The sequence below is a fragment of the Elephantulus edwardii genome, unplaced genomic scaffold, assembly GCF_000299155.1.
Source record: "Elephantulus edwardii isolate Elephantulus edwardi_28Jun2011 unplaced genomic scaffold, EleEdw1.0 scaffold00076, whole genome shotgun sequence".
NCBI lineage: Eukaryota > Metazoa > Chordata > Mammalia > Macroscelidea > Macroscelididae > Elephantulus > Elephantulus edwardii.
Window position 1 is genome coordinate 12,696,963 of NW_006399826.1, and position 17,306 is coordinate 12,714,268.

Here is a 17,306-nt window from a genome sequence, read left to right on the forward strand (position 1 = left end):
GTATCTTCAGTAATATCTCAGCGTCGTATTTCAATCTACTGAGGTCACTTATAATTTATTCTGTTCATATGTTGCATGTCACCATGATACCACCTTGCCTCTCATTTGAAACTCACCAGTAGTAATATTAGCATTAGCTTAGACAGTGATTTGTTAATTCTCATTCATGCCTCTTTATTAGTTCCCCATGTGTCTGAGTAATTATTTCCCTCATTGCCTCCATTGTTCATTCATTGACATAAGACCAGAAAATGTTAGAGCTGAGTGAAAAGGACAATAAAAATAGTCTACCTCACATGACTCTTAAAATTCAGTCCAAGAAGTTAACAGATTTATCAAGAGAACAAAAGTCCGTTTCTTCTCAAATAACATCTGACATTATGTTTACCATACATTATCTGAAGTCTGCTAATCAAAAAGCTGGCAGTTGAGTCCAGCAGCCACTTGTTAGGAGAAAGATGAGCAGCCTCTTCTCATCTAGATCTACGTCCTTGGAAACCCTCAGGGTCACGATGGGTCAGAATTGACTCAATGGCAGTGAGTTGTTGTTTTGTTTCTTTGGTTATATACTGGTTGTTGTGTTGTTGGGTGTCACCAAGTCGAGTACAACCCACAGTGACCCTATGAACAACAGATCTGAACTCTGTCCCTCCTCACAATCTCGAATACTCAAGTCCTTTTTTGCAATCAGTGTCAAACCATATGGTTGAAGGTCTTTCACCCTTTCTCTAACCTTCTGTCTTTCCAAGCATGATATTCCTGTCCAAGGAACAGCCTCTCCTAGTAAAATGACCAAAGTATGTGACACCAAGTTTTACCACCTTTGCCTCCAAGGAACATCTAAGTATATTTTTGCGTGGGTTTTTTTTTGCGTGTTTTTCATTGAGTATTTATATTCTTATTTAACATGTTGCCGCACACTTTTAAATTGAGACTGTGCTTAGAAACACTTTTTTTTTGGCCGTCATTTGCGGCAATATCTTAAGGGTGCTCTGGTGGCCTAGTGGCAAGAAACTGTGCTGCAATTCCAAAGGTACACAGTTCTAGGCCACCAGCTGCTCCACTGGTGGAGGACGGGCAATGTCTTCCCATGTGATTAACCGCCTCTGAAAACCCACTGGAGGGTCAGCTATGGGTTGGGTCTGACATGACAGTACACAAAAACATTCTTATTTAAGTAGCTATATTCTTGTTTATCATTGTTTTTATTAGTATAGCATTTGTTGGTCTATATACTAGAGAAATAGCTAAAACACATAAATTGAGTAGAAAAATTACCATGAGATTTGAGGCCTGTAAATTAACATGGCGATAAAGTTGAACTCTTCCATATAAAATGAAGGTTATTGATGTTTTGACAGGCTTGTTTATTTATTTGGTACAAAGAGAGGATGGCTGTTATTCCCCATAACATCATAGAATCTGGGAACTGAATACAATCTATCAAACTAACTTATTGTTCTTGTTTGTTTTTAACTCACAAGGACAGACTAGTTTTTGGAGAATTATATCATGCTAGGAAGGTGGAGGGTCCACATAGGAAAGGAATACCCTAGAGGAACTAATTGGTAAGGTAACTATGGCTGTGGGGAAGGTGTATCAGATGTGGTGTGTCAGAGATGGTTAGATTGGTTCAGGATAAGACAGGGTTCAGGGCTATTGTTCATAGGGTCACTATAAATCTTAATTGACTTGATGGCACATAATAAAAACAGCATGTTCATGGTTGGACATTTAGGCTGTTTCCATGTTCTTGTGATATGAATAATGCTGCTATGAACATTGGTGTACAAGTCTCTATGCCTCCGTTCTCATTTTCTCAGCATATATTCTAAGTATGGAATAGCTGGGTCATAAGGAATTTGTATGTTCAGCTTTTTGAGGAAGTGCCAAACTGCCTTCCAGAATGGTTGTACCATTTTATAATCCCACCAACAATGCATAAGAGTTCCTTTCTCATCACATCCTCTCTAACATTTATTATTTGCTGCCCTGTTAAGCTATGCCACTCTTACCGAAGTGAGATGCTACCTCATTGTGGTTTTGATTTGCATCTTTCTTATTGCCAGTGATTTGGAGCATTTCTCATGTGTCTGTTTGCTATTTGAATATCTTCCTCTGAAAATTCTTTCCATGTCTTTTGCCCATTTTATAATTGAGTTATCAGTCTTTTTCTTGTGGAGGCCCAGGAGTATTCTATAAACTTTTGTTAAGACTCTGTCTGAGATGGTATTACCAAATGTTTTCTCCCAGTCATTCTTCTGACAGTTCACAGCATATTCAGTACTCTTCTCAAACACCACAGCTCAAAGGTGTCAATTCTTCTTTCATCCTCATTCACTGTCCAGCTCAAATGCATAGCAAGTGATTGAAAAGACCATGGACTGAATCAGGCACACCTTAATTTCAAAATTATACCATTGTCTCTTAGTACTTTGGAAAGGTACCTGACGGTTGACTTGCCAAAAATAATTAACCTCTTGATCTCCTGACTTCCAGTAACAAGGGTGTTGATTGTGGGAACAAGTAAGCTTAAACCATTGACACTTTCAATACATTTTTTTCTGTCTATCATGTCTCCTATTTCCCAGTGCTAAGGACCTTTGTTTTCTGGATGTTGAGATGTAATCCGTGTTAAAGTCTTTCCTCTAAGTATATTGTTTAACTTCAAGTGATGTTGGCTGGCTGCTGGTCTTTGACCTTCTGCAGCAAATGTTTCAGGTCCTTGTCACTTTCAGCAAGCAAGGTCCTTGACATAAGGCTAGTTCTTTATGTATCTTCCTCTGATTTTGATGCCACATTCTTCTTCATAGAGTCTGGCTTCATTAATTATTTTTTTCTACAAATTACATTTTTCTGTTATTATATGTGATTGGAAGATACTTTACTTTGCTACCCTAAATAAATCATAACTGCCACTCAGGCAGATACATGCACACCCATGTTTATTGCGGCTTTGTTCATAACAGCAAGGAGTTGGAAACAACCTAAGTGCCCACCAACAAACGAATGGATAGAGAAGCTCTGGTATATTCACATAATGGAATACTATGCTGCATTGAAAAACAAGGAAATCATGCAATATTATTCAAAATGGGTGACCCTGGAGGACATTATGCTGAGTGAAATATCTCAGTAACAAAAGGACAAATAGTGCATAGTGCCGCTGTTGTAGAACAGGACTGACATCAGGGAGTGCTGGTAGCTTAGTGTTAACGAGTTGTGTTGCCAACCAAAAGGTGCACAGTTAGAATCCACCAGATGCTCTGTGGGAGAAAGATGAACCATCTCCTTCTGTGTGATAATTACTGCCTCTAAAAACTCACTGGAAGGTCAGTAACGGGTGGATTCCTACTCGTTGTTACTTAACAAGGACAGATAACATAGACAGTCTCTTTATGTTTTACTTGTTGATCATCAAAAAGTTTGGAGAACATAAAATATTTTCACTAAGGATGGGAGAGGGAAGAAAAAACCAGAACTATAGGCTAGAAAGTTAATCAACTTTAAATCCATTGACTGTGACAGGGCAGCCAGCTATCAGTACACACCCGCGCATATTACTGACAATGCAACAGACTGAACTATTCAGAATGACTGACAGCTCCATTTGCCATGGAACCATTCTGAATGGCAGTTTCACTTGCACCATGTCCAGTCTGAGTGGCATTTCAACACCAAGAACACCTAGCGTGATTGGCAGCTTCACATCCGTAGAAGTGAAGCCAGGATAGCTCCGAGAAGCTGAAGAGCGGGTGTGGGAGGGATTTGTTGTTTATACTTTGGGTCTTCCCCACCCATAACAGCTATAGTGTGAACCCTTCATAATCACTACTAGAGGGGTGTAAACACACATGAAGAGGATGGCACTTGATTCGTGCAGCTGTGCTGCAAGCCTCCATACTTCCGTGTCTTGTTGCATGAAAATGTTTGCATCCCTCTAAACAAGAGAAAGGATCATAGACTATGATAATGAAAAGTCAGTTATCCCCGCTCAGTGACCTTATTTCCCCAGCATAATTTACACTTTCATCTAGCAGACCTCCTTGACTTTGGATTTGCTTTCACTGAAAATCATTAAGTGGAGCCAGGAACAGGAAATGTTTCTGAAAATTTTCATCTAAACTTGGCTGAACACTTGAACACTATTGTGTAACCTGGTAGTACTAACACCATCAACCAAGCTCGAGGCTGGATAAAAGTCATTCTAACTCATATGCATTTCAGAAGAGAACTGTATTTCACAGTTTTCGAATTTTTGGAAGTCAACCACCAGATCTTTCTCCCAAAGCACTTGTGGGTAAATTCAAACTGCCCACCTTCATTAGTTCACCAATAACCAGCTACATACCATGGAATGCCAAGAAAACAAATAGGTCTGTCTTGGAGAGAGTGAAATCAAGCCTCTCTTTGGAGGTTAGGATTTTGAAGCTCTGTCTCACTTACTTTGGGCACATGGCCAGGAGAGATTGGTCCTGAGAAAAGAACATCATTCTTGGAAGAGTGGAGGGACAGCGCAGGAGAGAAAGACCCCGGATGAGATGGATTGATACAGTAACTGGGGCAATGGGAGTTGGTGTGTCGGAATTATTGAGACTGGCTCAGGGCATGGATGGATTCTGAGCTTCTGTACATAGGGTTGTTATGCATGGCAGGCAACTCAACCAATAACATTGTATGACAGGTCTGGAAGCAGGAGTGGCACCCACTTCCTAAACAACATGCCTCCGGAAACTCTATGAACTTTGATAACTGTTGATAGTTGTAGAGACGCTTCAGGCCTTTTGTTCATAGGGTCGCTATGAGTCGTGCTTGACTCGAAGGCAATCAACAACAACCAGCTACACTGCAGGGGTTCCAAGCATGGTACTGTTGTTGTTATGTGCCATCAAGTCGCTTACGACTCATAGCGACCCTATGTACAAGAGCCCTAAATGCCATTCTATCCTGTGCCAACCTCGCTGTCTCAAACACACATATTCCCACTGCTCTACTCACGGAATCGATCCATCTCATCAAGGGTCTTTCTCTCCTGTGCCGTCCCTCCACTCTCCCAAACACTATGTCCCTCTCCAAGGACCAGTCCCTCCTTGCAACATGTCCAAAGTATGTCAGACAAAGCTTCAGAATCCTTGACTCCAAGGAGCATTCTGGCTTTACCCTCTCCAGGACAAACCTGTTTGTTCTCCTAGCAGTCCATGGTATGTATATTCAACACTCTTGTCCAGCACCACAGCTCAAAGGCATCAATTCTCTATCATCCCTATTTACTATCCAACTCTTGGATGCATAGCACCTAATTGCAACGACTCTAGCCTAGATCAGGTGCACCGAATATAAATTAAAACACATTGTGATTACAAGAAGATTTTTATAAGGTATTCAACATTGATTCTTTGAATTACTATGTTAAATCCTGGTGTTGCTGTGTCATCAAGTCATAACCAACTCATCGCTGACACGTCAGTGGGATTTCAGAGGCAGGAAATCACACAGGAAGAGATGGCCTGGTTTTTTCTTATGGAGCAGCTGGTGGATTATGAAGTTATGTGCCTTTGGGTTGGCCACGTGCTCTTTATCCCTAAACCACCAGAGCTCCCATGTTAATTCCTAGGCAATACTTATTAAGAAAGAAAGATACTGAGTTCACATCCGTTCAAAGACTAGATAAGTAATAAGGTTAGGTGTATTTTGATGAAATGAACTTGAAATATTTTAGCTTAAAATATTTAAAAATAACGTGAAACTAACATCAAATAACAGAGGACTAAACATTAGGAGTATAGAAGACTTTTTGGGGGGAGGTTGTTGTGTACAGTCAAGCCAAAACCCACCCATAGCTGACCTTCTAGTGAATGTTCAGAGGCAGTAAATCATGTGGGAGATTGCTTATCTTTCTCTTGAGGAGCAGCTGGTGGATTTGAACCATGTACCTTTGTGTTGGCAACATAATTTATTGCCACAGTTGTTAAGTGCTCTCAAGTCATAGGTGACTCATAGCAACCCTATGAATGAAAAGTCCTCAATACTTGTGTGACTTTCATCCTTTCTGCAGGTTCATAGGGTTTCTGGAGGCAAACTATTACAGAAGTGAATGCCACTCCTGAAAGAATTAAAGGCCTAGGATTAGGAATCAATGAAAGGCAAAATTGAACTAGTTAACTTTTTTTTAAACAATTACTGGTGGTGTTAGGTGCCATCACATTGACTCATAACAACCCTATGAACAACAGGTCAAAGTCTTGTCCTCTCCTGTGTCTCTCACAAACTCCATCACGCTCAACCCATTTGTGTCAATCTGTCTCCTCGAGGGTCTTCCTCTGCTTCAACAGCCCTCTACGTTTCCCAAACATGTCTTTTAGCAAAAACTATTGCCTCAGACAACATGCCCAAGTATGTAATGCTAAGTTTAAGCAATTAAAGCGAATAAAAATGTCATAAATACATAATTAGGATTCAACTTGACAAGGAAGCTATTGGTACTATTTTCAATCATACCAATTACCACTGGGCTAGTGATGTCCATCTTTTAAGAGATATAATTTCTAATTTTCCTAATAACATACTGTTCTCTCTACACCTCCACCCCACCCCAGAATTACATCATTTTCTCAAGGTAACTTAGGTAATTTTTGTTTTATTCTTTTTTTGGGTATATGTACCGTCAAATCGGATCTGATTGGTACAGGAGAAGATTGCCCCTCCTTCTCAAGCAGAGCATCTGGTGGATTCAAACCGTGCGCCTGACTCTGGGATTGCAGTGTAGCTTCATGTCACTAGGCCACCAGAGCTCCCAAATTTTTACTTTAAATTCTCAGACTTATTTCTCAGAGAATGATTAAATAGGATTATGTCTCTTCAACTAGTTGTGCTCCAACTCTGTTCTCTAAAACGGATCACATTTTAAAAAGAAACCATTTAGATTGAAAATAATTTCTTTTTGCAGATCAAGAAAGTAGAGTGAGCATTCTTCTTCTGTCTTTAGTACAAATATTATCACACTTCAGCCTAACGGCGTTTATGAGAGTTAGACTCTATGATGACCTTTATGTTTTCTTACAACACAAAAGACATAGATCCTTACCATTGATTTTTTTCATATGATCCATAATCCTAGTAAAATAGCTGTGAAAGGAAGACAATCATATTACATTTTGTTACACACACACACACACACACACACACACACACACAAAATTATTATTCAGTAAATCAAAGGCCTTCATGTAATTCAACAAGAACTTGAGTTGAGAGTCCGCCCTGAAACATCATCTCCTGACGACTGTTCCTAGTCCCCTTCTAGACTGCCTGCCATCTTAGTGCCATCTTCTTCTTTTCAAATAATGTTCAAACAGCTCTCTTAACTTAGCTTCTTTTGCTTCCATGTCTTGACTCTCAAAATTTTAAGCTGTGAGATACATGGTGTTTAGAGTGATCCCCCCCCCCCCCAGTTGTAAAGACATAGCCAACAGCGAGAGCTTGTTTCTTCAATGATTATTTTACAGTGACTTTCAATCAGACCTTACAAGCTAGCCAGGAAAAAAAAGATATGTCATTTCTCAAATAAAACAGACCTGCTACCACCTCATCTTTGATCCAAATATTTTATGATGATGAAATAGATATTAGGTGTATCCAGCCACTCATCGAATAGACAAGAAAGCTGGGACCCAGAGGCGCTAATAAATCAGAACTAATGGCTCAGAAGCACTTTCAAAACTATTTAAAAACTGGCTTTCTTAAATATATGGTAGGTTTGGGGTTTTGTTTTGTTTTGTTTTAACCCCTAGAGATGTTTCCTCTGGGTAAAATGAGGTTTACTCGCGGAATTAAGGCTCAGAGTCAATTTTGTCTGTTGAAACTTTATCTCTTCTACAACTGCTGAAATAGAATCTCTCTGATGAATAGACTTTCAACCCCTAGTAAGAATTCAACTTCTCTCTTTAAAATTGTTACGATTTCGCATTGTAGTGTTTCCTATATTATAATTAACTGTTCACTTGTTTCAACTTCTCTATCGAGTGTTGAGGGAGCCCTGATGATATAGTTGTTAAGTATTCGGCTGGAATACAAAGGTTAAGTGGCTCCAATCCACCAGCACGTTGGGAGAAAACGTAGCAGTGTGCTTCTGTCAGGGTTACACTTTTGGAGACCCCATGAAGCAGATCTATTCTGTCCTATAGGATTGTTATGAGTTAGAATCAACTAAATAACATTTATCTGCGTTTGGTTTTGTTTTTAATCTTGTCATGAACTTCTGAAGCAGGGAATGAACAAAAGAATGAGTTTTTGTTTTCCATCATAGAAACTCATATCCTGATTTTTGCACACACACATATATATTAGACTCTCAGAAACTATCTATTCCTTTAGAATCTTTTTTAAAGAATCTAACACACCAACCTTAGATCCTATTATAATACTTCCCTCAAGCCAACTTCCGTGCGGTGGTGTGTCTGTGCATGAGTTTTTTCAATGAAATGTTAGGGAGCTTTAGCAGTTGTGCTGTTAATGGCTGAGTTTCGTTAGTGATTCGAATCCATTAGAACCTCTGCTGGGGGCATATTGGCTGTTAGTACCCTTAATGTGTGTTGACTGAGTAGATGAGTGAATAAATAAGCTTTTATAATCACAGTACCAGATTCAGGTGTGTGGAGGCGTTGTATTTAATTATCAAATAGGTATAGATTGCCATCTAGTGGACAATGGGCAGCAATGCTATCAGAAAATGTAATTCCAGGCAATTACCTTACTTTTTTTTTCTCCCCCCCCTCCCCCCACACTCTTCAGAACCTTCATCTATTTGAGACCTAAAGGGCAGCATTTGTTTAAAGGCGAAGCCCAGAAAGTAGGGAGGAGGAGGAAAACTGGAGTGTGTCAACACTCCTCAGGGGATTCCAACCAATGCCACGACATTCTCTGTGTATAAATTATTGAGTGACAAACCAGTTTGCTTTGTAAATTTTCACCAATATAATTAATAATAATAATAATAATGATTATAATAATAATACTAAAGAAACACTTTTTAAAATAGATATAATGATGCAAACACTTCGGAAAAGAGTCTTACGGCTTCTCAAAAGGTTACTCAGAGTTACCACACAAGTCACACTTAGAAACACGTTGTTGTTCTTATTAGGTGCTGTGGAGTTGGCTATGATTCATAACGACTATATAACTGACAGATCTGAGCCCTGTCCTCTCTTGTGCCATTCTCATCATCATCTGATACATTTGAACCCACTAATGCAGTCACTGTGTTAATCCAGTTATTTCACTACTAGGAATATACCCCAAGGAAATTAGAACTGAGACAAAAATAGATATTTGTACACCAAAGTCCATACCAGCATTATTCACCATTGTAAGAATGTGGAAACAGCCTAAATGTCCAACCACAATTGAATGTCAGATTGAGAAATTGCGGCACATTCACTCAATGGTATACTATGCAGCATTCAGGAGCAATGATTTGGAAAAATACTATGTAGCTTGGGAAAGACTGGAGAGTGTTATGCTGAGTGAACTAACTCAGTGTCATAAGGACAAATACTGGATAAGATCATAATAGTAAAAACAGAAAGATTACTAGTAAAACATGTATGGGAATCCAAGGGGGGGATGGGTGGGAACAGAGGGGTAAGGATAGGTAGGGGCAAAACCACAAGGTTGCACAGTTTGGTGAGTGGAGGGGAGCGGATGGAAATGAGAAAGATCCCTATGAAAAGACAAGGTAATGATGGGTGAGGTCTAATGGTGATTAATTATAGAAAACATAATGCATGACAATGATTGTTTGAAATACAATATGAAGAATAGTGCGAAACAAAGTATATGAACTTTGTAAGCAAACTAATTAAAAAAGAATAATAATACTAAAAAGGCATAATGCATTGGAAAAATCTTTCCAGAACCTTGCCAAAGTGCAAAGAGCAAATGTATCAGTTTAAAGACTAAGGTGAACCTGATACAATCTATGATCTTGTGAATGACTATGTGTCTGAAAGTTGGACCAAGAATAAGGATGACCCAAGAATCAGTGCCTTTGACTTGTGATACTGGAGAAGAGTACAGAATATCTCGTGGATTGCTAAAAGAACCAACAAATATATCTTGGGGAAAGTGCAACCAGAATGCTCCTTAGAAGGTAAGAATGATAAATCTTCCTCAGACTTTGGACATGTGGTTAGAAGAGGCCAGTCTGTGGAAAAAGACATCCTGCATGGAAATGGGGAGGGTCAGCAGAAAGAGAGGAAGATCCAAATAAGATGGATTACTTAAACTCTTTAGCCCAGTTTCTGCTGGAACTTCAGTATGAATTGCAACCCTACATCAAGGAAGCAAAAATTTTCACCACTGGATCGATAATTGACATTATAATAGATGGAGATAAGATTGAAACTGTCAACAACGTCATCTTACTTGGCTCCACAATCAATACACTTGATACAAGCAGTCAGGAGATCAGAGACATATTGCACTTGAAAAGTCTGCAGTCAGGGACCTCTCAAAAGTATTGAGGAGTAATGATGTCAATTTGAGGACGAAGGTGCACCAGATTCAGACTATGGTCTTTTCAATCACTTGCTATACACATGAGAGCTGGCATCTGAGGATGCTAGAAGAAAAATAGATGCCTTTGAGTTGTGGTATTGAAAGACAATACTGAATATCCCTTGGACTACTTAAAAAACAAATATGTCTTGGAGAAGGTGAAGCCAGAGTGCACCTTGCAAATAAGGATAGTGAAACTTCACCACACTTACTCTGGGCATGTTTCTAGAAGAAGCTATTCCATGGAGAAGTACATCATGGTTGGAAATGTGGAGGGATGGCGAAGGAGCAAAAGACCCTCAACCAGGTCGCTTGACATGGTGATTGTAACTTTTTAATCTATTTACTGTTGTGTAACTGGACTCCCCAAGAAAAGAAGAGAAAAATGTTTCAAGGAATAATAGCCAATCATTTCTTAAATGTAATGAAAATTCCAAACATATAGTTGCAAAAATCTTAATGAACCCCCAATACAGGAAATATTAGCAAAGCAATATAACAGCACACCATTAGGGAAATAGCTCAAAATTAATGATAAAGAGAAAAAATTAAATGCAACAAGGGAAATGACTGCTCACCTCAGTTTGTCTCGATGTGGTGGCTTTCATGTTGTCCACCCACGGTGGACAGGCACCAGTGGAGCTTCCAGACCAAGATACACTGAGAAGCTGAATAGCAATTGGCATATCTCAACAAACAGATGCTGCCCTGGACGTCCTCACCAGGTCATGCCAAGAAATCAGGAGGGCAACTACCGGGTCAACTGACTGGAAGAGATCCATATTTATTCCCATCCCAATGAAAGGTGACCTGACAGAGTGTGGAAATTATCAAACAATATCACCAATTCCCCATGCAAGCAAAATCCCACTGACGATTATACAAAAATGACTGGAATAGTACATTGACAGAGAACTGCCAGCAATGCAATTTGGGTTTAGAAGAGTCTGTGGCACTAGAGACATTCTTGCCAATGTCAGATGCATGTTGGCTGAATGTGAAGAGTACCAAGGAATGTCTGTGTTTTATTGACTATGCAAAGGGGTATGACTGAGTGGATCACAGCAACTTATGGCTAACCTTGAGGAGAATGGGACCCCAGAACACTTTGTGCTCATGCAAAACCTATACTTGGACTAGGAAGCAGTCTTCAGAATAGGGCAAGCAAACGTTGCATAGTTCAAATTCAGGAATGGAGTGTGCATCAGGGATGCGTTCTGTATCTATACCTTTTCAGTCATTCAGATCATTCTGGAAGCTGGGCTTTACAAGGACAAATATGGCATCAGGATTGGAGGAAGACTCATCAACAATGGGCATCGTACAGATGACACAAACTTGCTTGTCAAAACTGAGGAGGACCTGAAGCATTTGATGCAGAAAGACAAGGACTGCAGTCTTCAATATGGATTGGAGCTCAACATCAAGAAGACAAAGATTCTCACCACTGGACCAATTGGCAGCACCATAATAGGTGGAGAACCAATAATCAATTGAAGTTATTAACAATTTCAGCTTGTTTGGCTCCACAATCAACACTCTTGGCACCTGAAGTCATGGAATCAAAAGATGAATTGCATAGGGGAAGTCTGCTATCAGAGATCTCTCCAAAGTGCTAAAGAGTAATGATGTCAATTTAGGGATGAAGGTGTACCTGATCTGGGCCATGGTTTTTGTAATTACTTGTCACGCATTAGAGAACTGGAGAGTAACTAAGGATATTGAAAGAACAACCAATGTCTTTGAGTGGTGGTGCTGGAGAAGAATATTGAACATACCATCAACTGCCAAGAGAACCAACAGGTCTGTATAAGAGAGAGTGAAACCAAGTTCCTCCATGGAGGCAAGGATTTTGAAGCACCATCTCACATACTTTGGGCACATGGCTAGGCGAGGCCAATCCTTGGAGAAAGTGCTAGAGAGTGGAGACACTGCACAAGAGAAGAAAACCCTGGATGAGATGGATTGACATAGGAAATGCGGTAATGGGGGTAAATGTGTTGGAGTCAGTGAGACTGGTTCAGGATAGAGCAAGATTTAGAGCTATTATATACAGAGTGGCTATGAGTCACAGGCAACCTGATGGCACGTAGTAACAACAACAGCAACAAGAAGCAGAAGAGGTGAACAGAAGATTTCAAACGGCATCTCAGTGTTTTCCTTTCTGAAGAGTCTTTCGGGTCTTTTGTCTATTTTGTTAATGAGTTATCAGTCTTTTTCTGGCGGAGGCCCTACAGTATTCTGTACATTTTAGTTATGAGACCCTCATCTACAGTATCTTTGCCAAATGTTTTTTCCCCAGCTGTAGGCATTCTTATCATCCTACTGTAAAAAAGTTTTTGATGCACACAAGGACATGGTTTTTAGAGGTTCCACTCATTGATTTCATCCTCTGCTGGTTGTGCATTTCTAGCTATATTAGCAAGCTTATTTTGCCATCGACTAGCGCTTCTCAGTTTGGTCCCAGGTTGTCTCTTATGATCCCTATGGCTAAAAAAAAAAAAGAAAACTCTTAACAAGAAGAAATGAACATTATATGGAACTATGCAAAGGCGTAGTGTTTCTTATATTCTTATACTCAGACTTCCTCCAGCTGAAAGAACTGAGAAAAACTTTGAGCTTTGAGTTATTCGATGGTGCAGAAAACGTCAGAAGATCGTTGGCAGATACACAGGTCACTGTACCTTACAAAAAGTTATTGCTGTACCATTTTAAGAAGTAGCATATGGTCAAGAAACTATGGTACTAGCTCTCTAATTTGTACTGAAGAAATTGGAAAAAAAAAAAAAAAAAGAAGGTCCAGGAATGGCTAGAATGTCAAATGAAGTGTTTCGTCAAATAAATATAGTCCTGTATATGCTCATTGCTTTGGCAAACTGATTTGTTGTTCTGGTTAGCTGACTGGAAGAGATCCATATTTGTGCCCATTTTATAAAAAGGGGCGCTAATCTAACAGGGGTGGTGGTGGGGACAGGCAAAGTAGGGGACAGGCTCCAGACTTGGAGTATCTTCTCGCCATCTAGTCAATCTGTATGCTGTACAAATCATTGAAGAAGCTGGACTCTACAAAGAAAAGGAGGTATCAGGATAGAAGAAGGAGACTCATGAACAATGTGTGTTATGTGGGGGAAATGACCATGTTTGCTAAAAGTGACTTGAAATGATTGCTGCAGAAGATCAAAGATTGTATTGTTGTTATGCACCATTAAGTCACTCGTACAATAGCCCTGAAACCTGCTCTATCCTGTACCAACTATACTGTCTCTGACACATCTACCCTCATTACCCCAGTCACTGTATCAATCCATCTCATTGACGGTCTCTCTCTCTTTCTCCATCCCTCCACCCTTCCAAGCATGATGTCCCTCTCCAAGGACTGGTTCTGCCTTGCAAAATGCCAAAGTATGTCAGACAAAGCCTTGGAATCCTTGCCTCCAAGGAGAAGCCTGGCTTTACGCTCTCTAGGACGAACCTGTTTCTTCTCGTGGCAGTCTACAGTGATCCAACACTATTTCCCAGCACCACAGCTCAAAGGCATCAATTCTCTATCATCCTTCATCATTATCCAGCTCTCTGATGTATAGCAAGCAACTGTGAAGACTATGGCCTGGATCAGGTGCATCTTAGTCTCCAGACTGATGTCATTGCTCTTCAGTACTCTGGAGTGGTCACAGACAGCCAACTTTTCCAATGCAATTCATTTCTTGAGTTCCTGGCTGCTGGTACCAAGAATGTTGACTGTGGAGCCAAGCAAATTAAGCTGTTAACAATCTCTATCTCTTCACCATCTATAATAATGCTGCCAATTGGCCCAGTGGTGAGAATCTGTTTTCTTGATGTTGGGTTTCAATCCATATTGAAGATTGCAGTCCTTGACACTCTGCAGCAAGCACTTCATATCCTCCTCAGTTTTAGCAAGCAGGGTGTGTCATCTGCATTACTCAGATTGTTAATCAATCTTCCTCCAATTCTGATGCCACATTCCTCCTCATATAGTCCTGTCTCCTGGATGATCTGTTCTGCATACAGATTGGTAAGGTATGGAGACAGAATACATTCCTGCATATACCTTTCCCAATTTTGAATCACATAGAGTCTCCTTGACTTCAATATAGATTATACCTAACATCAAGAAGACTGACTGACTAAATAAATAAATAATAAATAAATACCTTTCCCAATTTTGAACCACATAGAGTCTCCTTGCCTTCAATATAGATTATACCTAACATCAAGAAGACTAAATCAATCAATCAATCAATCTTGACCACTAGACTGATAGGCAGTGTAGTTAAAGATGGATAAAGGATTGAAACTGTCAATGATTTAATCTTGCTTGCATCCACAATCCACACCCATGGTTACAGCAGTCAAGAAACCAAAAGACATGTTGCCCTGGAAAATCTGTTGTCAAGAATCTCTGCAAAGTTATAGAGCAGACAAATGTAAATTTAAAAAAAATAATAATGACAATTTAAAGATTAAAATGTGTATGTTCTGAGCCTCAATATTTTTGATTGCTTCATCGTGCATTTGAAAGTTGGACAATAATTCAATACGTGTTTGAATTATGGTGTTAGAGAACAGTACTGAATAACCTTTGGACTGTAAACACACACACACACACACACACACACACCAACAACCCCACAATAGTAAACCAAAACCAAAACAAATCAAAAACACACAAAGCAACCCAAACAAATCTGTCATGAAGTGCAACTAGATTACTCCTTAGAGGCAAGGATGGTGAAACTTTATCTTAGATACTTTGGGTATATTGCCAGAAGGCACCAATCCTCCTTGGTATCTTGATATGTTAGAGAAAGATAGCATCCTAGAAAAAGCAGAGGACCTGCGGAAGAGAGGGAGAAGCTCCTTTGATTGGTGCAGAGACTGCAGCAATGGCCTTGAGCTTGAGAAGATAGTGAAGATGGTGTAGGATAAGGGAACATTCTGATCTGTTGTTCACAGGGTGGCTATAAATTGGAGTCAACTTGGAAAAAAAAAAAACCAAGAGAAAAAATGTACACATAAGTGTATAAAACAAGCATTTCTCACCAAAAGCCTGCATTGTGACTACTGGCACAATATCTTTAATGAATTAAGAGAATAAGCAAATAATTAGACAAATGAGGAAAAAAAGAGCTAATGCTCTTTCAAAAGTTATAGTAAATATAAAGATATTTCTAGCATTACTAAAACTGGAACAATTAATTATCAGTGTTTAGAAAAGTAGAACAAACTGCTTCTTGTTGGTTTTTTGTGTGCTATCAGATCACCCGTGACTTATAGTGACCCTATAGCTCTGAACCCTGTCCTGTCCTGAGCCAATCTCAGTGACTCTGATAAACCTGCTCCTATTACCAGTCACTATGTCAATTCATCTCATCCAAGGTCTTCCTCTCCTGCTTTGTCCTTCCACCCTTCTAAGCATGATGTCCTTCTCCAAATACTCAATTGTCCTGGTAACATGCCCAAAGTATGTGAGGCAGAGCTTAAAAATCCTTGCCTCCAGAGAGCAAATGTGTTTGTTCTCTTGGCAATCCATGGTGTGTATATTCAATATTCTTCTCCAGCACCACAACTCAAAGTAATAGATTCTTCTTTGTCATCCTTATTCATTGTCCAGTTCACTGATGCATATCAAGTAATTACAAAGACCATGGCCTGGATCAAGCACATCTTGGCCTGTAGACTTACATATTTGCTTTTCAATACCCTGGAGCAGACTTTCCTAATTTAGTTGGTCTTTGTTATGATCCACACAGTCAAACACCTTTGCATAGTCAATGAAACACAGATATACATTCCTCTGGTATTCCCTACTTTCAGCTAAGATCCATCAGAGAGTTGGACAGTGACTAAGAAGGATAGGAGAATTGATGTCTTTGAGCTATGGTGCTGGAGAAGAGTATTGCGTGTACCATGGATTGCTAGGAAAACAAACAGATTTGTCCTGGAAAGGGTGAAACCGGGCGGCTCCTTGGAGGCAAGGATTCTGAGGCTCAGTCTAACATACTTTGGACATGTTGTGAGGAGAGACCGGTCCTTGGAGAAGGACATCATGCTTGGGAGGGTGGAGGGACAGCGCAGGAGGGGAAGGCCTTCTAGGAGGTGGATTGATTCAGTGACTGGGATAATTGGGATGGGAGTGTCAGAGACAGTGCGATTGGCACAGGACAGAGCGGAGTTTAGGGCTGTTGTACATAGGGTCGCTACGAGTCTCAAGTCACTCGACGGCACATAACAGCAACAACAACAACAGTTGGTCTTCTGATTTCCTGGTTACAGGTACAGGTTTTCCAACTTCTGTTAAATTCTGCTTAGCTTCTCCTGGTTGGTGGTAGAATTCTGCTCTACAATTATCAAAGTCATTCTGTCACATAGACAGAAAACATCCATGAGATAATGTTTCTCACAAGCGCTATTCTATGACCTTACATAACACTCTTTTTTGGAACAAATTTTACCCACTTAACTTCAGCCAGCCTTGATCTGGCTATTAGAAACCCTCCACTGGGTTTCAGAAGCTCTAAATCACAAGGAGAGAACACTATCTATCTTTCTTCCCTTAAGCCGCTGGTGGATTCGAACTCCAAGAGACTCATGACCTTTGGGTTAGCAGAGCAACGTGATATAAACTATGTCATCAGGAATCCCTCAAACCATACTTATTCTCAATAACCTAATATTTATTCTAAGATATTAAGAAGAGCATTTAGAAACTACCATCTGGCTATAGTGTT